The following is a 27,236-nucleotide window of genomic DNA, read 5'->3' on the forward strand; positions in this document are numbered from 1 at the left end:
CTCTGCTAGGCCCTCTGCCACAGCCATTTCTTTCGTTCTCCTCTTTTTTCATCCCCCATCACCTTCTTTCTTACTAGTTTGCAGGTCTCCCTTGAAAAAGAGATCTATGATCTCAATGGGACCAATCTGGTTAAATAAAGGTTTGAAATTAAATGCAATGAGTTGTGTCCCACAGTATACCTGTTTCTTCCATCCTTCTATCCAGCTCTTTTTCTATCTGTCAAAAGCACAAAGCAATAGATCGATTGGACTAAGCTGAAATGACAGCAGTAGCAGACACTCCTTGTATCTAATGGTACTCATCAGAGACAGTTTTTGTTTGTTATAGAAGGTCAAATAATATTGCCTCCTAGTGGCAAACTCTGTAGTCAATGGAAGATAACAGACTACAGTTCCCATGGGGCCTGCTTATTAGGAGACATAGATATGGGTAACTTGTGTGTACACACTTGTGGGACAGGACAGAGTTCCCAACTTTTTATTCTTTAACGGTATCATGTAACAGGAAGAAATACAATCTTAGTTTTCTTAAGATATTCATTTCATTTTGCCTCTTTTTCTTTTTACTGTTTCCTTAGGCCTATTTTAAAGGCCTAAGGAAACATCTTTATGTTATTGTGACTAACCCCACGAGCTGCATTACATCAAGCCAGCTTCATAGTAAGGGAATCTACATACATCTACAGCCATTACATTAGATCATAATTGACTTCATAATTATGTGTTTAAACTCAAATCTTGCCCTAGATTGCAAAAAAGTGACTTTTAGTCATAAAACCCAGAGAGAATATGAATACAAAAAAGAAACTGTTTGCTTACACGTTATTAACTAAATAAGGGTTATCTGCATGTGGCCTACCAATTCCAGAAATCCAAAGATCTTAACATGGCTTGATGCTTTTTTGTTTCCAATCTATGCTCTTATCCAATGAAAATGCATACAATTCATATGCAAAAGCCCAACACGTGCTTTTAAGTTAAGGTTATACAAACTCTCGGGTTCCTGATATTGAGAACCAGCAGTGTCGGTGTGCGCCTTGTTGTCCTGCGTCTCAGATGAACTGAACATAATACACTGGCAGGATGGATATTACCGTTAGCAGTTAGCGTTGCAGTTTTTATGCCATGATTGTGTTTCTGGCTGTGAAGCAAGTTGGGCGAAGGGACACATCATTAAAACTATCTCTCCAGGATTGTAAGTGATTACTAGAGCTGCAGTACCCATTGGTTAATGAACATGCTCATGATGGAAAGCAACTTACCGACTCCACCAATCAATTCACACATTCAGATACTGCTGGTGGTCGTTCTAAATAACTTCAAACTGTGTGTGTTAAGATATGCATGTATGCACCCGCAGCAGACACACTTAAGTTTGCATGTACGCCTCAAACGTATGTCTCTTCCTGTGTGTGTGTGTGTGTGTGTGTGTGTGTGTGTGTGTGTGTGTGTGTGTGTGTGTGTGTGTGTGTGTGTGTGTGTGTGTGTGTGTGTGTGTGTGTGTGTGTGTGTGTGTGTGTGTGTGTGTGTGTGTGTGTGTGGTGTGTGTGTGTGTGTGTGGTGTGTGTGTGTGTGTGTGTGTGTGTGTGTGTGTGTGTGTGTGTGTGTGTGTGTGTGTGTGTGTGTGTGTGTGTGTGTGTGTGTGTGTGTGTGTGTGTGTGTGTGTGTGTGTGTGTGTGTGTGTCAGACGTATCCAGTGGCAGTCCCATGAAGAATGAAGTCACCTGGCTTTCCCCTGTCTTTGAAGGTCAAGGAGACCCACTTGCATATTCATGGCCGAGCGTGTGTTTGCACATGTGTGTGTGAGTGTGTGTGTGTATTCATGCGCATCCACGTGTGTGTGTGCGCCCGGATCGATGGCTTTTAATTGTTTTTTCCTGAGCTGTGGAAGGAAGTGCCAGCAGATATTGATTGGATGGAGGGATGGGAGAAGAAAGGGAGAGAGTGGATAGGAAGAGGGAGAGTACAAAATAGGAAGACGCAGAGAGAGAGAGAGAGAGAGAGAAAGACAGCGTGGCAGACAAGAAGGAAATGTGACAAGACAGGGTGGCGACATGGAACATAGAATCACTGTCTACAGGGTGGACGAGGGGGGAGGTGTGTGTGTGTGAAAGAAAGGGGGCTGATGGGTGCCGTGTGTGCATATGTAAGTGTTTGCATGGTTGTATGTGAGTGTGGGTTGTGTGTGTGTGTAGGGGGCTTGGGGAATGTCACAGGGTGTCTGATCTGGATGCTACACACATTGCGCATCACACTCACTAGGTGCATTATTGAGTCGGGTTTAGTTTAGTGTGTGTGTGTGTGTGTGTGTGTGTGTGTGTGTGTGTGTGTGTGTGTGTGTGTGTGTGTGTGTGTGTGTGTGTGTGTGTGTGTGTGTGTGTGTGTGTGTGTGTGTGTGTGTGTGTGTGTGTGTGTGTGTGTGTGTGTGTGTGTGTGTGTGTGTGTGTGGTGTGTGTGTGTGTGTGTGTGTGTGTGTGGTGTGTGTGTGTGTGTGTGTGTGTGTGTGTGTGTGTGTGTGTGTGTGTGTGTGTGTGTGTGTGTGTGTGTGTGTGTGTGTGTGTGTGTGTGTGTGTGTGTGTGTGTGTGTGTGTGTGTTTTCATCTACTGGTTCCGTCACACACACCAATGAAGGCCTTTGTTTGTTCTTTGTGAAATGTTTACATTTTACTGAGTGTAACAACTTACAATTCACAACAAATTGAACAATGGTATGATTTTACAATGATTTATTTCAGCATTATTAACTACAAATACAGAAAATGTATAAGTGCGCAAGAATAAAGAATAGGATGTGTACATAAAGACTGTTTAATCAAACATAATAATGATCAACCTGCTGTGCATTCTGTGCATTGTTTTTCCCAATAAGAACATTTCTTTGGGTACTTTTTATCACCAACATGTTTTAATTTATTTATTTTACACCTAAATTACGCCAACTTATAACATAGTCAAATACAGTTAAACACCCTAAACTACACAGAAAAAACAGTTTGAACAGTAACTCTAATGATTTTTATATTTATTTATTTGCAGTGTGGAGTGTCAGAATTTAATTTTGGAAGGGAAATTATCCATCTTTTTTATCCATTCAAATTGCCCAGGTAAATACTTTTTAAAACACGTTAATTAAACTTAGCAGGCAAACATCATGCAGAGGACATGACACCAGTGTAAGTGGAGGCATTGTATTAAATTATATGATTCATAAAAATAAATGCTGATTTCTACATTTCTTTATAACTAACATAAGATTTTAGTTTAAGGTTACCAGAGGAACTTCATAGTATTTCACATTAAAAAAACATACAATATTACACCAATGAAACCCTTGATCTACACATTTCATTGATATGTCCTGAAGATTTGGCTTGTCTTCAGTACATGAAATTGCACAAGAAGCTAATTATGCATCATGAAAGTGAACAGTCTCAATCATTATGTGGGTGGTCTATCATGTTCTCTGTCATTTGATTCATTGGACATCTAAAAAATACATATAAACGGTTCATATTCAGAGGAGAAAAGGAGCTTTTAAAGACACATTTGATTCCTGCTTTGTTTGCTTTCAAGTAACATGCCTAAACTTGGCTGCACAGCTATTAGTTTGTCGTGTTACAAAGAGAAAGAAAACAAGCAGGCCCACGTTTGAGCTACAGGGCCACATGAAATTGGAGTCAATGGTTTTGGTCAACCCTGACCCAGTGGTGGCGAAGGCTTTTTTGGATGAAATGTGTGTGTATCCACTGTGTCAATGTGCTTGTGTGAGTGTGTTGTCAAGTGTGTTGGGACTAAAAGTAACAAGCTTTATTCCCTAACAATGTTCCACCATGCCCTCATTACACACAGGTTAAAGTGGCACTCGGCCCTGTCTAGACTGCTGAAGAGCGTACACACACACACACACACACACACACACACACACACACACACACACACACACACACACACACACACACCCAACAGTAAGAGGGTGACATTGGCATGATGTGTGGCCAAAAAGTGTTCCTTAATTGAAAGTAATACAATCCAAACACAATAATTGACCAGCAGTTTAAAAGAAAAAAAGGGCTAAAGCTTGTAGCTTACATTTTAGCCGTTGGTGCTTGCTTCCCATAAAGAATTGATTGATATCGTTTTTTGGTCTACATACCATTGTTGTTTTATGTTTCATAGTTTTTTTTTAATTGTTGCTCATTGATATAATCTCTGTTTGTGTTGTAGTCTGCTGTTCCCGCAGTAACTCCGGTTTCTGTGATTGTTAACGTTCTTGCGTTTGTGTGTTGAGCTGTCTTTCCTTCTTGGGTGTCGCTATTGTTTTTGTTTCTGCTCTTCTTGTTCCTCTCAAAGCTGTGGTTCATGTATTGCTGTTCTCTTTTCTCTTATGATTGTTGGAACAACCTCCACTAGCCAGGTTTCCATCAAAATGCACCGCACATTTCTGGCAAAAGAAAATACGAATGAATTCTAGTTTTTAACCACTATGGAATGTCATTTTTAGGAGTTGTTGATGCAGGTAACCAGTAGTTGGCGCCTTTTGTCCGGAAACATTGCTCAACAAAATGAAATCAATAAAAACATTGCCAGTCAAACCTCAAACTGTAGTAGAGAAAGTAGAAAAGTTGATTTAACTATAGCATTTCTAGTTGTTTCTTGTTGTTAAATCTGTTTCTCACATTTGGCTTTTGTCAATACATCAACTTTTATACCAAGTTTGAAACATTTCCATCTCTTCTTCTTTGTGGAAAATGGAAATTCGCAAAAAAACAAGTGGATGGAAACTCTGGATGTATGTGACTGCTTTTAAACTCAACCCAACTAACCAAACATCCCAGAAGTTTATCTGTCATTTTCCTCATAATTACAACACAAAGTTTAAAGAGTTTTTTTAACCAAATGCTTACACTGCAATATGGTATTGTCAGCAAACATTTTGTACCTACCTTTTTGTTCTTTTATGGAATTCATTTGAAATGTGTACACTAAGATAAAAATGACAGAAGCTTAAAACACTAAGTAGCAAACAAGCAATTTCACATTTTCTCACCCTCTAAGAACTGTTTCTTACCCTCCCTCTGTTGCCCCATGGTCTATCTATCTCCGAGTCTCTCCTTCCCTGTCTGTCTGTCTCCAGCCCAAAAACCTCCGTACCAACGGGCTGATAATCAGGGTCTACTGAAGCACGGCAGGAAAACATTTAAGTGAAGAGAAGGTGGGGTAGTGGTGGTGTTAGAAACAGGGATTCTGGGGGTGAATTGGTGGGGAGGAGATTGCGGCGACAACACACACAAGGCTTTGCCCTGCTCCGCCTCATATTCACACACACACACACACACACACACACACACACACACACACACACACACACACACACACACACACACACACACACACACACACACACACACACGGACACACACACAGGGACACACACACAGGGACACACAAAGATTCTCTAATAGATTCTCGTCTTGACACTCAATTCCGTGGTGAGACGATCCCGCTTTATCCCTCCCTGCATCAAATATTTAAACACTTGTATTAGTGGCTGTGTCATCCCCTCAAACACCCGCAGCTTAGGGCACCAATCTTCTCCCCTCCTCCTCCTCTCCCTCTCCTCTTCTTCTTATTTCTTTTCGGTCTCCTCTCCACACCGCTCTCTCTCTCCTTCCTCAATTCCACCCTTAATATCCACAATGTTATCACTTGCTTGCCTCCCCCCACGACCCCATAATTTTATATTTTCAATACTTTTTTTTCTCATATGACGGAGTATGATAGAGGGAGGAAAATACAAGAGGGGGGTACGTATTTTTTTTTCTTGCTCCCCTGTTCTTTTCAGGCTTTTTGTCGCAGGCCGAGAGCTCTTTTCAATCTTAAGAGACAAAGCTCTACAGATTGCAACAAGGAGAGAGGGAGATGGAATGGAAAAAAGCGGGATAAAGGAGGGAGGGGAAAAAGAGAAGGTGGATGGGGAGGAGGGGGGAGAGAGAGCGCGAGAGGGGGAGTGGGGATCGGTGGCGGCGCGCTTGAATGATGTCTTTCAAGAGGAGCAGTCTAGCTTGTCAAATCGCCGGCTGCGAAATGAATTGGCATATCTGTCGGGGCTCGGCACGGAGATGTCGCGCCACGCCGTTTCATATTCCTCGATAAGGCCAAATAACGCAATTGTCAGAGAGACAGAGAGAGTGTGACTGAGAATGAGAGAGTGGAGCCAGTTAGAGAGAGTGGCAGAGGAGGGGGGGAGGAGAGAGTGAAACTGGCAACAATGGAGTGTGTATGATAGACAGACGGAGCTTTTACACCTGATATTCTGCTCGTCTGTCTGTCTGCGGCGGGCTGATGCAAACCTTTTTAAAACCACTCAACACATGAATCTGTCGGCTTAAATCTGATTGCTTGCCATTGAAGTTTTCCACCTTGAGGCTAAAGCGGCTAACACCATGACCTGCCTTTTTTCAAAGATTATTTTAGGGCATAGAAGCTTTAGATGGAACACAATGAAAAAGACTTGGTATGACGAGAGAAGGAGAAGGCAGGCCATACAGGTCAAAAGCTAGACTTGAACTCCACAATGTCATAAGTACAGATACCTTGGCCTCTTCAGCCACTGTAAGGGCCCCATTGCTCGGATAGCATCAACTCTATTTCCCACTGACACGTCGGTTCCAAACGGTGCAAATGGATGATTTGTCATTCATGTTTTTGTATAATCGAGGCCTAAATATCATCTAGATATACAATTTAAACAGTTTCCAAAGCTGCTTATAATGAGTATACGTTACTCACAAAGTGGCCCTTTTCTTTTATTAAATACGCACCCAGTGTTACCCTGAATCCTTGGAAATGTTTTGTTTTTCTTGCATGTCTCTCCACTTTCATGAAAGCAAGTGGTGGATGACAAAGTAGTGTCGTAGTACGTTACTTAAACGTAACAGAAACATTCCTTCTCTCCCCCCCTCTCTTTCTCTGTCCACTCGTATGTTGACGGGATTTTGTGTAAAGTCAGAATTATGAGTATAGTCAGAATGGTTAGAATTCCTAAGTACTTATTCAAATTGAGGAATTGGTTTGATGATTTGTTCTACTGTAATGACATATGACAAAAGACATTACAAGATTTTTTTGAAAAAACATGTCAAAAGATCGATTGTTAAAGCAAGTATTTGGTACAGTCCTTCTGGCAATTTTACAGCTGGTATAATCATGCAGCTTGTTTTCCTTTTCCCATCGAACCCTGTTGTAGCAGTGTTGCCACATTCCAATAGCTCAGCAATTCTATGATGTGTACATCGTCTTTAGAAGTAATAGAAGTTATCTACAAAAATATGAAAAACCAAAGTTGTTCTTAAAGTTTCATGTACCTGCGGAAAGAAGTCAGAGACCACAGCTTCTGCACCTTTTGTATCCACTACTACCAGACCTTCTTCCTCTTGTGTCTACGTGTGTTGCGAGGATAGCACAGTGTCAATGGTTCAGTGTGGTGCTGTCCTACAGTACACTACACTTTGGTTTGGGTCTGACAAACTGAGTTTGTTCAGAAGCACCGAGTCCAACCGGGGAGAGTATCGTTAAGGGAGACCACTGTCTCCAGCTTCTGATGAGGGGTGTGAGGAGACTAACAGTCACACACACACACACACACACACACACACACACACACACACACACACACACACACACACACACACACACATACACATACACATACACATACACATACACATACACACACACACACAAACAGAGTGCAGTGGTGGGCTACAGTCTGGTAGTGCTTCACTATGTGACAAACTGAGGAAGGTTGTTTGAAGCTTTAGTCCAGTTGGAAAGAGAAGAATGGACAGACTTGTCTTGTTGAGAATTACTGCCACAGTTGTTTTGTATGTCTGTGTGTGTCTCGGAGTGTGTGTGTGTCTGTGTGTGTCTGTGTTTTTGCGTGTCGGGGACCACAAACGTGATGGAAGGTAGAGGCTTCTCAGGTTCACAGTTACTGAGAAATATGCAGAAGAAACAAGAAATGCTGTCAGACTCTGGCAGCATCTGGAACGTGAACACCTGGAGTATACAGAAACACACACACACACACACACTTGATAAAAAAAATCTCTTGCCATAGTGACATTTGAATAACTTAAGTTTACCGCCAGTACATAATTAGTTGTAATTCTAACAACATTTTTAGATAGAGATCAATAAAAACAAACAACAATACTTTTGATAAGGCGATACGTTGTTAATTGAACTCTTTACCAGATCATTTAGAACACATATCCTTGTTTATATCCATTATGTTATTTAGGATATTTATATACAATTTTAAACAGGGTAAAGGAATTGCTGCATGGCAACTTACAATTTACAATTATTAACTATTATGCCATTCTTTTTTTAGAGCCTCTGGTTACACATTTAGAGCCGAGGTTCAGTTTTTGGTGATTTTAAAAGTAGCAACCCCTCACATTTGAGAAGTTTAAATGATTAATTGATTTTCAAAATGCTCATACATTTTGGGTGTTTATAGCTAATCACCTAGTCGAGCAAACGTTTTAGCTCTCAAAATGGCATTTGCATTGTAAGCATTTTATATCCTGTTCTGATTTGTGTTTCTTTCTTAAGACCACGGTTGCTTTAAATTGACATGGGTCCACTTTGCTTTTATTAGAGCAGATAAAAATATTATTTCTTATAATATTTTAGATCAGCGAGATCTGAACACCGCTTAAAGGAGCTTTCTAAGCTTCTTCACCCATACCAACACTTTTCCCCTTTCCCCTCCATCTGTTACGGGCCGTCTCTCTCTTCTGTGGCCGGCCCATTAGCTCGGTGACCAGCGGACTGTGACAGGGCGGCCTGGTCATGGCAACACACAGCTGTAACATGGATGGTGCCTTTCACATTAGTGTGGTGAACAAGGGGAACAGGAGCAGGAGCTTTTCCATTAGCACCTCCCACGATCTGCCAACATCCTGACAGGGGGAGAGGGGGGGAGAGCGAGAGCTATATTGACCATGTTTTCAAATGGCTGCTTCTTAACAGTATGACAGTGACCTGAGCCCAGCTTTGGGCAGGACCATCACTCTATAGTCATACACTGAGAGAGTAATAGCGCATTTCCACTGCAGGGCTTCGCACGGCTTAGTACGGTATAGTTAGGCCTTGGTAGGCCAGGCTCACTTTATGCTGCGTTTCCATTACAGTTTAGGAACTGGGGTAGTAACTATAGTAACGCAGTGTAGGCGGAGCCGTGACGTCATCTTCAATGCGAAACACAAAACCAACATCAGCCGTTAGCTGTTAGCACTCATATCTGTTCAGAAACTAGACAAAAGTTAAACAAGTACAAACCACAGACTGCCTGTGTCATGGTGAATACAGTCGCTGCTTTATTTATGTCTGTATAGGCCGTTGTTGTGAATGTGGATGGTCGTAGCATATACAACGTTAGCTTAGCCGATCTCCATTCAGAAAACACGCATTTTAAAAGGTTTTTCGCCTGCCGTCTTGTCTGCAGACTTGTCAAAGCATTAATTCATGGTTTTTACTAACCGGTATCAGTATGTTGTTACTTCGGCATCATTTTGAAACGTGTATTACAATTAAATCACGGTCAAATATGTTCATTTTGTTGTAGTTGCCAGCGATTCTCTCACTAGTTTAGCATACTCAGCCCGGTTGTTGGCCCGGAAAGAACCTCGATTTTGGAGAGCCAGAAAACTGTGAAAAAGTACCCGCTAGCCAGAACTACGCCTCGTGGAAACGCAACCAAAAACGGGCCCGGCACGGCACGCTTAAACCACGCTCCGCGCTGTAGTGGAAATGCGCCATAACAGAGACAAGAGGCACACTGATGATTGGACCAATGCACATTGAATCAGAATAGGAAATCTTAAATTGTTCCCACAGCGGGGACATTTACATGGTCACAGCAAAGTGGACTCTGCAGATAAAGACAAATACAATGAGAATACTAACATATTCGACAAAGAAGCACACATGAATAAAATACAAATAAGTACACATCCAAGGTATAAATAAAGGTTGCAGCTTTATAAAAGTTAGTGAACATAAAAAAGTAGTAACCTAGCTGCCAGCAATAACAATAATACATTGGTCAGTATATGTTGCAGTGTTACTTCACAACAGTGTTATTACAGTCTAAGGTAGGGAAGTAGAAGCCAATAACAACAATGTTAAACTGTATAAAATGTATTTATTGCACATAAGTATTGTCATAAGTTAAAGGGGACCTATCATGCAAAATGCACTTTTGTACGTCTTTTATACATGAATATGTGTCCCCGGTGTTCCAGGGAACTCACCAAGTGTCAGAAAACACAACCCTCTCTATTTTCTTCCATACCCAAATCTCTAAAAACACTGACGTCAGGACAGACGGCTATTGGGCCAACTCCACCAATCAGGAGGAGACAGCCACGGCCATTGCCGTTCGAAAGTGCTGGAGACGCTGTAGTACATATGCCAGGCCAGTAGATGGTGCTGTTCTCACAGAATCTGCCCTTGCAAAAACAGAGCTAAAAAATGTCAAATTGAGCAAAATGAGGCATGGCTAAAATGCATGATCTGTTTGGTATTTTGAAAAAAAAAAAGTATAAATATGCCTTATATAGGTTTGGTCCTATACTATATTATTCAAATATAGCATGATAGGTCCACTTTAAACAACTGAGTGGTCCCCATTTACATATTCATAAAAAAGGAACTATTTGGATTTTGATGGTTGAGGTTCACTTCTGAGGGTTAATAATGATTATGATCAATGCTGTTATTTGTCTTAGAAAGAAACTGACATGGTTATGTTATTATTGAATTAGGTTTTCTCACAGCTGTTACTTTAACCTGTCATTGCCGGTATAGCGCAGTCGCTGCCCCTGTCCTATTTAAGTGTGTCGGTGATCCGGCAGGCACAAACTAGAAGAACTCAAGGACTAAAACCTTAATGAAATGAAGTTATTAATATCCTTAGTTACATCTACGGCAATAATAAAAAAAATAATGTCGTAAAAAACATCTTTAGTTTGAGAAGCTGTTGAGTATGGGAAGAACATAATTGAATGGTGTACATTTATACTCAAAAGCATTGCATTCCATTGAGTTCACATACTTTATCCCAACAACCTTTAATACATGAGTTATGAAGTACTTGCACAACAATAATAAAACAAAAGATGCAGCAAAAGCTGGGATTTCCTGACCTTTACCCTTTTATATAAGTGCCAAAAGAAAGATCCTACATTTCACACAATGCAATTGGACAGTGTCTCTTTGTTACTCCATGTATGACGGACAAATGGCCACTTCCTTATAGGGTGTTCTGTTATAAATGTATTGTCTAAAACGTAAATGTCACTCTTGGAATCACGTGGTTTCTTTTCTCAAGTCTTGACCTCTGAAAGCAGTTAAATATGAATAGGCACTTTCCAATAAAGTCAACATTTCCACGCTTGTGCATAATATATATTTGCAAATGATGCAATAACTGTGTTTCAAAACCTGCATTTAAATGTTGTTTACATTATTTTCCCTGCGATGCCTGTAATTTCCCAGAAATGTACTTATTTTCTTGTCCCTTGGTCTTTTTTCAAATGCCTCAAGCTATAATTACCCTGGAGCCATTGAAATAGATTGCGTAGCATTTCATCAATGGTTTGCTTTTTTAAAGGTCTTTGTTTCTTCTTCATCTCCAGAGGTAGCGACGGTGTCTCTTTTGATAAAGTGATCAAATGATGAGTGTCTCATTTGCTGTGATCACAGGGCCCAGCGTTCCCAACCCCTAAGTCTGTCTAGTTCTTTATTTAATCTTTTTGTTTCGTGTTTCAGCGTCTTCTTCTTCTCCTGTCTGTTCCCTCGTAATTTGACGGGGAGATGCTTGTTATGGTCGATCAAAGACAGCCATCTGGGGTCTGTCAGCTTCCCTCAGACAAAGTGGGAGGTGAGACGAGATGATCTGCAACATGCATATCAGAGAGGGGGAGAAAAAGAGGGAGTCAGTGAGAGTTGCATGCATTAACCTGTTAAGCCTGGCAGCTCCCGCCCGCGGGGGCGGCAGGTTTTTTTTTTCACAAAACTGTGTCTCAGGGCTTCTTAACATTTAAAAACCTATTAATGTGTCATACCCACTTAACGGGAAGAAACTCGGCTAACTGATGACACAAACCATTTTTACCGAAACAAAACACAAGTCTCACAAGAAGCGTCTAAATGAGCCCTGAGCGAAAAAATGCTAAGGCACTTAGCACAGAACTCACTGTAGAAATACTTATTACAGGTCTGCACAAACAAGATATCAGCTAGCAAGCTGAGATTCCACAGATTCTAGGGTTATTAGTATCATCACTGAGCGATCAAAACTCGCGGCAGGGGAAGCAAACCCAGAAAACACACAACGTAGCTTTACAGAGCAAAAACGGGACATTGTCTTACCTTTGCTGTTCTGATCAAAAGTTGTGTTCAATGGCATTAACACGATAAAAACGCTGCTGAAGGTTAATCCATAGGTTAATCCAATGTGTCTGTGTCACTTTGAAATGATTACTGATAATCCATCGTTATATTTATGGCAAAAACTGAGTTTTCATATCTATTATGATAACTACGAGAGTGTATGACCAACACAGTCTCACTCCCTGATATTCCAATAGCGACGCTTGGTCAGGGTCCTTTGGCGTGCAGTTGTGAATCTAATCGATAGATTTATGATCGATAGATTTATGTTTAGAAAATTATAAAAGATGGGTAGACATGTGGAGATTATCCGACTAAACAAAACGTGATCCGTCTCTTAAATGTGTGTCAACCACAGACCTTATTTCAAGCAAATTTTCCAAAATCCTATGGAGAAATTGCATTGCATTTTTGTCGAAGGAACCGGAAGAAGTTTACTCACTGCGGTTCTCTATTGGACTATCAGGGAGTGAGACTGTGTTGGCATGACAGCTTCCGGTTTTGGGCATTCTGGCTGCGCATCACTATCATTCACCAATGGTTAATGTTTAGATGGATTTTAGGAACTTCCCCTCGATTCTATTGGCTCTATCGATTCAAAAGAGGTGTCAATCTTCAAAATCGACCAATGGGTTCCAGAGATATGGAAAATCCACCCAAACGACCCCAGAAGTGTTTTTTTTTTTCTAAACCTCTCTAAAAAGGTAAAATGTCACTTGTTTTGCATCAATCTTGATACAGGGTACTTATTATATGTTATAGTTTGGATTCCTAAAGCTTTTAGTCTACTATCCCATCATTCAAGGGTGGTTTTCACTATAAGTAATGTTTTTTCTTTGGACCGACACTATAATTTAAAATGTTTTACTATGTTCAATCGGAATTTACTTTAAAATAAAAAAATTCTTTATTGATTCTGACTTTTCTACATCCAACTCACAGGTTTATCATTGCTTTGAGAAAAAAGATTATTAATTTACCCCTTTTAGAAGTGAAGATATAGTCATTTGTTCTGGGAATGTCATTTTCGAGCCTGAGACCTGAAAAACAGGCTCAGGGGTTAACAGGTTAACAGGGTAGGACATAGTCGAAAGATGGAAAAGAGTAGCAATTAAAACCAAGATAAGTTGGAACAATCATTTAAGAGAGAGAAGAAGGAAGGGTTAAGATACTTTTATGTACATTTGTATACTTCTGCGTACATGGCTGATTATGTTACCCTTGGATGTATAAGGAGAACTGGATTCAGCCATAGAAGCGTTTCCCCATTCATAAAAGAGGCAAAGTGGTGCATCAAGCCAAAATGGCCTGACTAGAGACAAAAATACCGACTTCTTCCCACGATCTTTGAGCAATCTTCCGCGTCAATTTGGGCTTAGTAAAACAATTCTGGATTTAAATTCAGCACATTTACGAACTTCTAGGACAAAATGACTTGAATAAGGCCTTTTTAAAGGTCCGCCCGAGTGTTGACTTTCGTAACAATCTCTTTCCCAATGTTCATCAATAGGAGAAGTCGTTATGGGCCCACTGATGTCACTACAAAAATGTGCTTTGCTGCATCACTTTCTGGCATAGGAATAACATACAAACATCTCAGTTGCTTTTATACTTCAACTAAGGTATACTAAGTACTTCAAGAATACAAATAATAATTGGATATCTGCAAACAATAGTTTCTGTTGTCCCCGGAGGGTGAATCGTCATCAGTCTCATTGCTAATGGGTTTAGAGATTGCTGAAAGTGATCAATGGTGTAAAATACCCTTAAAAAGTGCGGTTTGAGGTTCTTTTCTGTCAGTTTGCACATACTTTACAATTTCTATTCACGCTAAATAAGCAGTTGCAATTTCTTTCCAAGTGTGTATAAAGGTGAGTGTCCAATAAGTGCTACTCCGATAAGTGCATACATGTACAAGATGTAGCATGACAAGACAATAGCCGCCTAATGATGGAGGGCACACATTACATGGAACAAGACACAGATATGGACGGCACAGGACACTCTAGGCATGTAATGGTACAAGACCCTCATTACAGAGGACAAGACACTGCAGAGGACAGGACGTAAAGTGATCGAAGCCTCTCCAGAGAGATAAAAGAGATGAGAATGGCAGAGCGAGGGACACAGGATGGGAGAGTTGAGGGGAGAGGACGAAAGAATGAGCGAAGGAGGGATGAAATAGGAGGACAACTCCACTCAAAGAGACCCTATCGCTCAAAGTAATGATGATGTCTTAGTTGGTTAAAAAGCAGTGTTAAGTATTGGCCATGTTGAATATCAGGGAGAGCTGGCTCAAAGAGATGGATGGCATCTTAAGTAACAGCATCCTGATAGATATGTTGGCACAGGAGCCGAGCATGTACTGTAGGGAGAGAGGGAGAGAATATTATGGGGGGGGGGAAAGGAAGGAGAGTTCAGAGGAAGAAGGAGACTATTTCCAGAGTTTTGTAAAGAAAGACATACTTATTCTGCTTAAAATCTAACATGGTTGCCCTGTTTTACCTAAGTGAGATATGAAGCAAATTGGTGACAAAACGATATGAGTTGGAAAAAAGCTGGTTTCAGTGTTAACAAGCCAGAGATGAAATCATACAGCATTTTGACTTTTTATTCTCTTCTCCCAATGTACTTTGAGAAACAAGTTTTTGTTTTTTTACCAATGGATTTAGAGCAGAGCAGATGAAAAGCAGCAGGACAAACAAGTGCTTTGAGCCAAATACCAGAGTACAGCACACTGACACTCGCCATTCTTGCCATTTTAGTCACATACAAAAAACATCTGAGGCTGATGGGAATGTTAAATCCAAAGTATTCCCATTTGGACTTGATTGTGGTGCTATAGGCTATGAAAAGTCAGGTTGATTATCATGTGGCTGAAAATGAAATAAACTTCATGGTAATATATTCAATAGTTGACTCAATTCACACAATCCCAAAGATCTTAACCTCATTGTTAAGATCTTTGGAATCGTGACTATTTTCCAAAAGGAAAAGCCAGTCACTCTGTTCATCCCCTGCGACCATGCATTCATGTACTAAATATCATGGCAAAGCTATTCATATTTTTGGAGCTATCTCAAAATGATAGACTTCTGACCTAGATTGTTACCTCCAAAAAAAAGAATCAAGATAAATTGATAAAAAATTGAATCCCACGGGCGATTCAGTTTTTCAAATTCTAATCTCAGTCCTGAACAATGTGTGGCCTCAATTGTCCTTCTCTGAGTGATAACACACACAGAACCTGTGTATGTTGTGGTAATATACATTTGGTCTGGAACTTTGTAGGTTTTAGCTATTAAATGGTCTGTTCCCAGCTATAGGTACTTTGTTAGGCAATAGTTATTAAATGGTTACACTGACTAAATAACAATCAATTGACAAACAAACAAAAACAAGGAAAATATGAATGTATTAAAAAATGTTTTTATGTGGAAAATGTGCAGAATGAATTGAACAGTTATCGTGTAGTGGGATGTTAGGAAAAATAATACATGCCCCCACAGGAGATGCTCATCATCAATGAGACTTTAAAAAATATATACTGTATGTAAGGGAATATTGTTATTTGTCAGCAAGACGATATTTTCAAAGTAAAAACAGGCACACCTGAAGCTTGCCTTTTGAAAATGTGTCCATTTATCATCACCTTTTGACTGCTCTTACTCTACGAGGGTTATTTTGTCTGATGGGACTGATGCAGCCCTCCTCCCCAACCACTCCAATAAGTGTTTTTCAATTACTGCTGTCAGCTGGTAATCATCCAGTGATGAATAGTCTGATATCCAGCCTTTATATTCATCTGCCTTCTTTGTTAGATTGTTTCTCGACAACGCTGCACTTGTGTGTGTGAGTAGAGGCAGAGGTAATATCTTTTTTCATTTACAAAGTATACAAGATGAGATTAAATGAATGGCAAAGTAAATGAATTGTGCCTTGTTTAATTTTTCATAACACAAACGGATATAAATTCAACTTTTCTGAACAATTAAACCATCTGATGTAATTCCTGAGAAGACATTTTATTTATATCAGATATTTAGGATTATTACTCATCATGGATGATTATTGCAATCTGTTTCTCTTTTCAAGCTATTTTGGTGCTAATAACAAAAGCACATGCAAAAGTGGCCTAATATTATCATTAGTACCATTATGTAAATACAGTATTATGCAGAAAGCATGTAATTGCACCAAATAAATGGTCATACAAAGTAGATAGGGAAAATGTTGATTTTATTACTTGTGGGTCATTATAGCAGGGGCAGAGTGGTCAAATATTAATGATGGAAAATGGAAATTATTCCCATGCAAATGTTTATCTTAAGTACATACAGTAGAGAAAACAAAAACAATAAAATGGCTATGATGTTATATTAATATTTAGAACATCGTTGTAATTAGATTTTTCTACCAATAATGCACAGAATTAACTGATGTGATAAAGACATTCTCACGAGGGCCTTTGTAGAGGCTCCTTATGTACAAATGTAATTTTAAGACCTTTGTGTTTTCATGTTGCAATTCACAAATGAATACGAGTTAAATCCAACTATCACACAGCAAATCTTGAGACAGGGAGTATTCTCTAATATAAAGAAGCAGCATAGTACTCCTCAGAATTACGACCATATTGGACAATTTTATTCCTTTACATTGCATTGCATTTAGCTGAGGCTTTTATCCAAAGCGACTTACAATAAGTGCATTCGACCAAGAAGATACAAACTTGAAGAAAACAGAATCATATAAGTACATCAGGTTTCATAGAGCCAAAACATTTCAAGTGCTACTCAACTGGCTTTAGATAAGCCAGTCCTTTGTTAGTATATAAGTGCTTTGTTAGTCATTTTATAGCTCGAAGTGGAGTCGAAAGAGATGAGTTTTCGGTCTGCGCCGGAAGATGTGTAGGCTTTCTGCTGTCCTGATGTCAATGGGGAGCTCATTCCACCATTTTGGAGCCAGGATAGCAAACAGACGTGTTTTTGCTGATGGGTCCCCCTCGCAGTGCGGGTGCAGCGAGCCGTTTGGCTGATGCAGAGCAGAGTGCACGTGCTGGGGTGTATGGTTTAACCATGTCCTGGATGTAGGAAGGGCCAGATCCATTCACAGCATGGTACGCAAGTACCAGTGTCTTGAAGTGGATTTTAGCAGTTACTGGAAGCCAGTGAAGGGAGCGGAGGAGCGGTGTGGTTTGGGACCATTTAAACCCAATGCCTACATTGATTGACAACCCTGTCGTCTGAAAAGTCATCCATTTGACCAAAAGCCAATTTGGTGGACACTGAGCCTGAAAACAAACGCAAATGATTCTGAACGCCCTGTGCTTCAAAAATAAACATTTCCCTGCAAGAAACAAAAGTGCATGGACCCACCCTACTCTACCTCTGATAGGCTTACCATGATATTCTCACCCTCTCCCTAACCAACCTCACTTCTCATGCATAAAGCTTATCAATACAACATATAACGAAAACAAAAACTAGCCAATCAGAAGCAAAGTAGGGCAGTTCATGCTTTTGCCATAAAGGAATATTCTTTATTTTTGAAGAAATGTGCCTTTGGTTGCTATTGGTGTTGGTTTTTTAGGTTAACGGCCTTACGAACACATAGGCCTTTGGTCTATTGGGACGTTTTCTCAATATTGCGTTTTCAGAATATTAGGCCTTTGGAATAACAGGGAGTCTCCAATGAGACACTACAACAACTACAACATATGGATAAGAATACATATTGAGGCTTTTAAATGGGGAAAAAGTAGGGATTACAACTTACATTTTTATTTAAGTATGGCTAAATAACTCCCTCCAATTCTGGCAATCAGGTTCAGCAGACATGTAAAGACTTTTGTTCTCCTACCATACTTACATTGTGGAAATAAAACAATTTCAATTCTTGGAAACAATAAAATAAAAGACATGTGCAGGCAGAGAGAGGACCCCCCCCCCCCCCCCCCCCCCCCCCACATCCCTCCCCTCCTCCCCCCACTCCTCTCTCCATCTATCACATCCAGCAGGTACCACAGGCCACTGACCAAGCCTGTCCTCCCGTCATTAGCCCCGCGTTTTCCCCACGCGATCCGTGTGGCTACCCCTGTCTCCTCTCTCCAGCCCGACACCCCATAATAATATCTCTTTCAACCTTCACACCGTGATAAATAGGGGGTGCCCAGAACAAAAGGGATGGTGGGAAAGGGGGGGGGGGGGGGACCAATGGGGTGAAGTGTAAGAGAATTAGGGGTAAAGAAAGAGCATAAGTCTGACATGTGTGTTTCTGTATGTGTGTGTATTTCTATCATGGCTAACTGATAAACAACTCACCATACAGGATATTATTTCATGTTCAAAAAAAGTAGGATGTTGACGATCTTGATGAAATAGCTTTTGTAAATTCCATTAACCATTCCATTTAACTTTTGATTATTTGACTTTACTGGACATAATGGGAAGTGTAAAGATTGACACAGTGACTAAAGTGATGTTCAAAATACAAATAAAAAGATTCCTCGCAAATAGGGTAGCAAGGTACACGAGGACTGATAAGTGTAAGAGACTGTTTGTTTGTAAGAATAGTTAACTCATATCTATTGGTTAGTGGTCGATCATGCTGTGTTTTAAATCTAATGGAGCAATGTTTAAAGTTTTTTCAGTCACATAAATACACTGAATATTGCTGTAATTTTACTATATTTTACATGTATTACTTCTAAGCAAAACATAATGGTGAAGCTCTACTTTATGTTTCTACTCATCTATAGTATAGTGAAACCTTTTAAGTCACTGTTGTGATTTCACATATAGCAATACTAGTTTCTCTGCAGATACATATATTATGCACAATACAATACTAAACAATAGAACACATTAGAAAACAAATCACCCCCTATCAAGTAACAGATACATGCTTTTACTCTTCTTATACCTAATACATTAGAATGTTGCTTATATGTCACAGCATCTTCAATATATTTACAGTATTATAATACATTTGAAATATTTTATTACATTTGACTACTTGTGTAATTCATCTCAATTGAAAGACAGCACTTTTAATGTAACCCTTAAATATTACTGCTACTTACTGCTACAAAGTAGTAGTACTCCATTACAACATCTCAATACTTTTTCCACTACAGAACCATAAAGTTTGAAAAATATGCAATTAATTACTTTTTAATCTAAGTTAGTAACTTATTAATGACATCACTAATAAGCAAGTTCATGCGATTACTCACATGACTAAAACAACGTTTTGGTTTTAAAAGGTTTTGTTTCTTAAACATCATTTGAATCTTTATGCCAATACAACATGCTTTGTAATCACATTTATGAAAATGGCATCAACCACATGTGAAGAACCCCAATAAAACAAACTCTAAGAGCTTTATAGAAACCTTTTTCCAATGAAAAAACACCCATGACCAAGAAGATTGAAGTAACAAGACATATCAAATGTGAAAATGCTCTTTTATATGACATGATACGGACTTACTCAAAAGTTCCTCAGATTGCTCAACCGATTGTTGTTCTCTCCACCGCTCACTTTGTCTCGTTGATTCATTTAATCGTTGTAATAAAATAATAAAGAAATCAGGACCCCTCGGCTCCACCAACACAAAAAGAGGGAGAGGAAATCATTATGCGGATTCCCCCGAGACATGTTTTGAGTTTGATGTTAAGTCATAATTAAAAAGTCTCTCTCCTCTCCTCCGTCTCAATCGCTGCTCTCATAATATCTGTGATTTATTAGCACCGCCACAAATTACAGCTCCCCCTTTATTGTAATATTACACTTCAACTGTTAAGCAGATTGGTGTGTGTGTGTGTGTGTGTGTGTGTGTGTGTGTGTGTGTGTGTGTGTGTGTGTGTGTGTGTGTGTGTGTGTGTGTGTGTGTGTGTGTGTGTGTGTGTGTGTGTGTGTGTGTGTGTGTGTGTGTGTGTGTGTGTGTGTGTGTGTGTGTGTGTGTGTGTGTGTGTGTGTGTGTGTGTGTGTGTGTGTGTGTGTGTGTGTGTGTGTGTGTGTGTGTGTGTGTGTGTGTGTGTGTGTGTGTGTGTGTGTGTGTGTGTGTGTGTGTGTGTGTGTGTGTGTGCTTTTAATATCAGTTTGAAGCCAGAGTGTGAGTGAATCCATATGTCAGGTCGTTTCAAAGGAGGAAAGGTTGTTAATTATTTCCCCCTCTTTTGTATGTAACTCTGAAAGGTGTTTAAGAACTTTCCTCTCCTCTTTCCATCTATTCCTCAAATCCCTCCATCTTTCCCCTCCATCCTTGCCTCCATCTATCTTTTTCTGCGTCCTCGCCGCCCTCCGACTCTCTCCAACTTGATTTAAGAGTTGCCCTCATGGCTTTGACACATCGGTATTTCTATCAGAGAGGATTAGAAGTGTGTGTGTGTGTGTGTGTGTGTGTGTGTGTGAGAGAGAGATATCCATGATGATTCAAATATAATAGCTCTGTATTGCTGCCGTCTTGTTCAGTTGCAGAGATTAATAAGTGTGTGTGTGTGCTCACTGTTGTGTGTGTACACACGTAGAGTTGTGTGGCTGGGCCAGACAGTAATATCTGCCATGCAGACATTATCTATCCTCCCTATTATCCAGAAATGGCTGGCAGTAGAATTAAAGCTACTTCTCTCAGTCTCCTCGGTGTCTCTGAGCAGACCGGACTGCTGTACCTCCCCCCCTCCCCCAGTCAGAGGTTAAAATAGCAATCAGTACGGGACCGCAGATGGAGGCCGACATTTTTAATATTATCTTAATATTCACAGCGGCTGGTAATTGTTAAAGGACAGCATAGTCCTCGTAGCTCTCCCTCAAAGTCCCAGTAATTGGGCCAAAAGCTCCAATGTATGCCGGCTGAAGAGCGGTGACCGTGAGGGGGAAGAGGAGAAAACAAACATGTTAAACCTGCTACTCAACTGCCACCTTATCCAGGCTTATGCTTTTAAATTCAGATCATTTGTGTTGTCGGTCGGAAAAATGCATCATTCCCAAACAAGGGTTTATCTCAAGGTTCCAGGGGAAAAAACCCTTGGCTTTGTTTTTCAGGACTTTATGTGCGTATATGAAGCGTTGGTCCCTTTTCAGGAGAAGCACAGTGCAGCTGGTCCACTCATTTTCCTCAGCTAGTTGGCAAGTTGTAAGCATCAAGGCTCTAGGAAAGTATGAATTAGCCTCAATGCAGTAACATCCATGCCTGAAATTCGAAGCCACTGGGACCGTGCCTTAAACTTACACTGTCTTTCCAGCAGGGGGAGACTCTACTGATTGTGAAAAAGTAGTGCAATTGTATAGAAGTCTAGGAGAAAATGTCCCCACTTTTTCGTACGGGTCCTCTGGATGTCATGGTCGCAATTGCTGGTTTCAAGTCTTCTTCAATACGAAATCTAAATTCTGGTCCCTATTACAGATTCTCCACTTTGTTTAAACAGTCAATCGAAAACCTACATTCAAATGTTTTGTAGTGTGAACACTTCTTCTTCACTGAGGACAGAAACGTTGGTGTGCTGCGTGCAGAATGGTCAAAGTTAACTGTTGGTCAGTAAATACCTCTAAATTGACGCTGTTGAACTTGGTATTGAAACAACGCACATTTTATGGTATACTTTACCAGTTTTTTTGCGTAATTAGTACATTAGTGAAACATTTTTAGTGAAGAACTGTATCCTGATTTCCTTTCCACATAATTAAATCACCTGTTTTTTTTTTATTGGAGTGGTGCCAGAAATCAGAAAGATCTGAACATGTTTTTAAGATGTTTTAATCAGGAAGGTTTTGAGCAGAACATACAAGAGATGCAGGGAATGCAAACATTTGCCTTTTACCCTAAACAAGCATAGGTACAAAATGAAATGCCAAACCCCATCTCCAGGCGCCTTGAAACGAGAGAATACAACTTTGATCAAAGTCATTTCCCAGCCTCGGATCTCCATATCCGATCTACAGCATCTGAAGTGGCTGAATGAAACGGGCCAGGTGGAAAATAAAGGGAGTTGACACCAAAAAAGCCCACCTGCTCTGCATGCTTCTTGCTGTTATGCATCAATCTATCAGGCGGCCTTATTACTATTCAGATTACACACAGCGCACACACACTATTCAGATGAGAGGCTGAGGTGTTCGGGACGTTGAGGTGCAGCGGAGACAAGGGTGACCTTTTCAATCGTTGCTGGACACTTTGAGTCCGCAGTGAATCCATCTCAGCGAACTGGTGTGATAGGTGATTTCTTGAAGCCTGTCCAATGCTCTTCAGATCTACTAGCAGGCAATTGTAATGCATGCACATTACATTTGTTCAGTTGTGTATTGCTGTACTTGTGTATTTCTGTCATTCGACTCCCTTACATGTCCTCTTGACAGAACCTTAGGCTGAGCCACAATCTGTCAAACTCACGGCTCAGGTAACAGTTTTACTCTGAAGAAATATAAGAGTAGTTTTCTCTTTAGACATTACATTATCAGTTACTATGATTGTATCTTCTGATTGGTAGAAGGACTGGCTTAAATTGGCCGTCTGATGAGTACGACCTAAGGGAAGTGTTTGTCTTTTGTCAGTGGATTCAAAAGACTTCAAAAGCTTGACTCGAATCATCACACAAAAAATGTAGATGCTAATTCATAAGGAGTAGCATTTAGATAATGCCCTGTTTTAGTGGTCCGAGTTTCTGTTTTGGCCCTCGTCATCAAGTAGGACGTTTGGGGTTTCGGAGGAGAGCTGATGGAGCTAAAGTTATTGGTTTTGTTGTTTAAATAGAAAAAAAGGTACATTTGTACCTTGAAGATTTGCCTAATGTTGAATGACGGTTAAAACCCCCAATTAAAACAAAATAAGGTTCCTAAGAACCTTTTGTTATGGTCTGGATTCTCCAAAATTAGGGGTATAGTATACATGATTATTTTGCATTTTTTGTATTTCTTTAGTTCGGGTTAGGTTAGCAACATATGAGACCCTTAGCACTTGGATGGGAAAGTGATATACAGTATCCTCCTTATGAAGTGAACATGAAATATGTAATAATAGTCTATATGCGTTATTTCTTACCTCAAATGTCCTTGTCAAAATCACATCAACAACTACTAAGTACCACACACACACACACACACACACACACACACACACACACACACACACACACACACACACACACACACACACACACACACACACACACACACACACACACACACACACACACACACACACACACACACACACACACACACACACACACACACGGCGATCGTGAGTTCCCCAGTGGTGGCTGGCGCTCCGTCATGCATCTCCAGCTCTCTCCTGGTTAATTATCCACACCATTAATTTATTGCTTTGTATATTTGTTGCTGATTAGCTCTCCAGTGAGAGAGAGAGCACTCAAGTACACTCACGCCCCGGCTTTGTCTCTCACTGTGAGAGGGGGAGACTATGTACAGAGTTTAATTACAGTGTAACCAAGGGTATAGGGAGCCCCCCCCGTGTGCAACCACACCACTATTGGGGTAACATGCAATAAGCTATGAGTGGGAGCCTATTACAAAGTGAAAAACAGGGAAAACATTCCCTTACAGCAATGTAGTTTATAGGTTTGAGCATTTAAGTGTCTCAAAATAGATAGATTCTAATAATTATAATAGTCACATAAAGCTTTTACGATAAGTACAGTATTTTAAATGCAAGTGTCTTGGTTACTAATGCTGTGAAGATTACAGCCATATGTTGTTAAAAAATCTTTTTGAAGTACCATTTTTTTTTTAATGTTTTTAAATGCAATCATTTGTATAACACACCCTGCCATTGAACCATATTTTATAGGGACTCTAGTGTTGAGTAATCTCCTAAATCCATTGCAAGCATACTTTGTTAATTAGTTAACAGTGTCTTATTGACAAAACACAAAAACGTCTAGATTCACAGAACCATTTAATACAGTCAAATCAACCGCCTACTTAATATATTTGTATTATTATACTCTGGTTTACATTTAAGTTTATAAGTAATGTAAAGCGAAAACATTGTGCCGTTCAATGTCATTATAATCTTCTCCTAAATTACTATAAATATGTACCTTCAATTTGAACCATATTTAATTCAGAATGGGCAAATATGTTCCATATAAGGTGGTCACACTTTACTTAAAACAGAAGAATGACAGTATTGTTTTCCCTACTGTTTGCATTGGAATAATAATAATTGCCACTGGGTGAACTTGTACTGTTCTCACTTTTCTTTCTTCTTTCTTCAGTTTTCTTATCTTTTTCTTGTCTGTGTTGTTCCAGGAGCGACAAACGTAGCTCCGCTGTATCGGGATCAAGCATAAACTATTGAAATCCCAACCTTTGGTTCCAAATAATAATCTCTATAAAAAGCCTACAGACACACGGACAAAAAAGTCAGCAGACACCCACACAAAGACATGGGAGGGAGCGCGAGCGGCACATAACTGAATAGAGGGATTGGACAGGAGCTAAAAAGGAAGAGTGAAATCATTAGGATGCAAATGAGAGGGAACGATTAGCATGTGTGGGAGAGATTGAAAGAGATACTGTATGAAAGGGAGAGATTGAGTCGTCTCCGCTTTCACCGGCGTTTTCACTCTGAAAGCAACAACTGTCAAAAGCTTGCTGTCAAAGATCCGGGCGACGGTTGCAATTCATTTTACGCTGATTTCTATTTTACCGACTACAGGAATTTGTTCTACAATGCCGTGACTCGTCCCTCTGTCCAAATGATTTCACGCAGCATTTTATCAAAGACATTGATCTGCAGTCCATTGTCTTTGAACTGCCATCAAGTTTATGTGAGTTTACTGAGCTTGAAAACGTAATTCAGCAAGAAGTCATTCAAGCTAAAGTGCTAAGCTGATTCAGGCAATAACAGTTTTAAAAAAAATGAAACTACTTATATCTGACCTGTTTTTGTTTTTTACGCCAGAAGAAATAGATTGGACTAAGGCCTGTCTAGGAAAGTTTGTCTTGTCATGGGCATTGATGCCAACATCTTTTGAATATTCTATAAAGTGACAAATAGTCCTCTCTCATGGGCTGTAACAAAGCCATGAATAATAGTAATACACGTTTTGACATCATCATACTGTATGGTCATCACTACTGGGATCATTATCATTCATGAAATATGAAAAAGATAGGAGATAGCCCAATTCAATTAAGGTCATTTACAGTATCTACCAAACACATTTTAATAAGGTGCATATTGGCCAAAGTTCTATTACTGATAGGTTTAAAAGAACAACTAATTAAATTACATTTTAAAATACATACATTGATTTCAAACAATAATGCCGTTTTTTTTTTTAAAGCAATAAAGACCTAAGACCTCACAATCTTTGTCCACAATTTGGACAAAGATCGTAAATGCTTAATCACTGTTTCTGGATTTGGAGTAGAGCCCGAAGAAAAAGAAAAAAATGCAGTATGGGATTAGGTTTCTGATATTAAATAACACGTAACGTCACTTTGCCATTTAAGTGCAACTTGAACATTTTAGTGATTATAATTGTTTGTACTTTTCCATATTTCAAAACACTACACACCAGTAGATTGATCCCAATTGGTTTGTGTGTATCATTTAAATTACTCACACTTATTTTCCGCTGACTTTCTTTGATGTATTACTTTCTATTTGTCTATCACCTGCTCTTCTCTCCTCCTCCCCCTTGTTTTCTGTGCCAGCCCGATGAGGTGATTGGGTTCGCTCCACTCTGTTAGCCGCTGTCTTAGCCGTTGAGTCTCTTCATAAAACAGAAATATGTACTGGCTCGGGCCAAAGCCACGACCAAATAAAATCCAGCCAAGTGTCTTCCAGGGAACCCATCCATTCACATCATAAAAATGACTCTTTATTTGTGTTTTTAGTCGGTCAGTCTGTTGTTGGCTGTTTGGCTCTTCTTAGGAACTGGGATATCCTCCCCATCCATAAATCCCCCTCTCATCTCTCTCTCTCTCCTCCTTACCTCTGCCCCGCTCGTCCTCTCTTTGAGTGTTTCACGGTGCATCATGCGAGATTTATTTCCAAATATACTGTTGCGAAATGTACTGTGTGTCTTCTTGTTTTGAGGAGGGATTTACTCCCCGTTAAGAAGAGTTATGTACACTGAGGCGTTTTACATCCTGACTCTTGGTAACTGTGTTCTCTGACATATTTCACCCGGGCCTTCGCCTAATCCACATATCAATCCGCACGCTGCTTTGGAAACGCTTTAGCACACATTTACAGGAGAAGAAAATAGATCTCGAGGGTAGAGGCATTTTACAACAATGTCTGAGTTTGCAGTTTTCTTTTTAAATGTATATTTTAGCCTTTGGAAAGAAAGATGTGCATTGCATTATTCTTTGGAAATGTTATTAGAAAAGTTCACTTTTAAAACTTTGAGATTTGTATCTGATTTGGAACAGGTTGCCACATTTATCAAGCCATTTAGCTTTACAAGAGCCACTACACATAGTCGATTGTGGAGCAGATCAGTTTGCGCATTCACGTAAAGTGTGGCAAAAAACAAGCAGCTCACAAACAATAGATCAAAATGAAAAGCTGATTTGAGAAATTAATAAAATGCAGCCAAATTATCTTAAGAGTATCATAGGCTAAGATTTCCACTTCTGGAATATACTGATGGCTACAAAATGTTGCATAGATACAGACAGTCTTCCGCTGTATTTACACCCGATACATAAAGAGGTGCTTTAGTTCATTTTGAGTGTGATTACATGCTACAGAGTGTTAAAGGGCCAAATCGGATATGAGCCATACCCACGCT

This window comes from Trematomus bernacchii, unplaced genomic scaffold (genome assembly GCF_902827165.1).
Source record: "Trematomus bernacchii unplaced genomic scaffold, fTreBer1.1, whole genome shotgun sequence".
Taxonomy (NCBI): domain Eukaryota; kingdom Metazoa; phylum Chordata; class Actinopteri; order Perciformes; family Nototheniidae; genus Trematomus; species Trematomus bernacchii.